The sequence below is a fragment of the Oncorhynchus tshawytscha genome, linkage group LG03, assembly GCF_018296145.1.
Source record: "Oncorhynchus tshawytscha isolate Ot180627B linkage group LG03, Otsh_v2.0, whole genome shotgun sequence".
Lineage (NCBI taxonomy): Eukaryota > Metazoa > Chordata > Actinopteri > Salmoniformes > Salmonidae > Oncorhynchus > Oncorhynchus tshawytscha.
The window spans coordinates 39,430,104-39,431,407 of record NC_056431.1 but is presented as its reverse complement, the minus strand read 5'-3'; the positions used below and the strand labels follow the sequence as shown (position 1 = coordinate 39,431,407).

Below are 1,304 nucleotides of genomic sequence, written 5' to 3'. Positions count from 1 at the left end.
ATCCACTAGCTGTACCATGGAAAAGTTTATGGTGCATATTCTGTACAAGAGCAGTGACCTAAACCATCAACTCCGGTCAAGGCTTCCCTCTCAAGGCTTCCCCGCTCTCCCTTTCTCCCCGTCCACATGTAAAAATGCTAAAGCGTATACTATGGCAGGAATACTACTTTATTGAAGTCCACAAAAACATTAGTGAATTCTGTAGTATTTACTGTAGTATACTGTAGTATTTACAGTTAACTATAGTATGAATACTGTAGTAAAAAAATACTATATACTATAGTACTTACTGTAGTATACTGTAGTGTTTACTGTAGTGTTTTACGGATTGTAGTACGGTATAATGTTGTTTTTAATGTAGTGTTTTTACAAACTGTATTATACAGTAGTGTATTTGGGGACATTACTGAAGTATTTACTAAAGTGTTTTTGTTTTTGTTATCTTTGACATAGAAGTGAGTGGCTTTCTCTCTGAGGAAGCCTACTGGAGAAATACTAAAAGAGCAAATTTTCCATAACCTGTAGGTAGGTAGGACAGAGCAGAGAGTTCAGAGCTTCACCCCTAGTGTACCGTTATCGTTACTATCAGCTTGCAAGGCAACAACAAATCCATACCCCCGTAACCAAGCACACAGTACTGCACTTTAATACATGTCTTAATTATTGTTCATGCTCGCGGTCTTGTCAGTCTTTGAGAATTCGTAATGTCTGTAACTAATGGAGTGTGAGGCACAGAGTAGCATATCTCCGGTGAAAAGCCGATGACTAAATGAAAGTGGCTATTGGCAGGGTTAGCCAAGCATCCTGTAGTTTTTGTAAACTCAGAACCCCCCTGGTGTTCCATACAGGGGCCAGATATTGGAGGGGGAGGGTTCTCCTCTGTGTCGTGTCCCCCTATACACATGCATGGACACACACACACACACACGAATGCACACAGACACACACATGCACACACTCGTCACACTCCAAATGAACTACAGCTTCTCATTACCAAGAGCAGCTGAACTGTGAAAATTGGCATGTCGGTGCACATTGGCCTCGTTTTTCCTAATTACAGCAGGATAATTAGCCATTTTGCTCCCAGCAAGGCCCCTTTGGAGAGGCACTGTTGGGGGGGGTGGAATGGCTTTTATTGGTGTGGAGCTCTCGAGACAGTGACAGTGTTGAGCTGGTTGACCACTACAAGATCAAGATGAGCTCTCATCGAGAGCGGCCAGTTCAGTCCATTTCTTGTGCATGTTCTCAATAGGGTGGTTGTGCCACTGTCAAATACTCTGATGATGATGATGATGATGATGATG

The 1,304-nt window shown here is 42.4% G+C and overlaps 1 non-coding gene across 1 annotated transcript; it reads right to left on the bottom strand.

The window, feature by feature from the left end:
- Window positions 1-458: 458 nt before the first annotated feature.
- On the bottom strand, window positions 459-513 carry LOC112246265. The gene has a single exon (XR_002952890.1). It is a non-coding gene; the product is annotated as a U7 small nuclear RNA (small nuclear RNA).
- Between the last annotated feature and the right edge of the window lie 791 nt (window positions 514-1,304).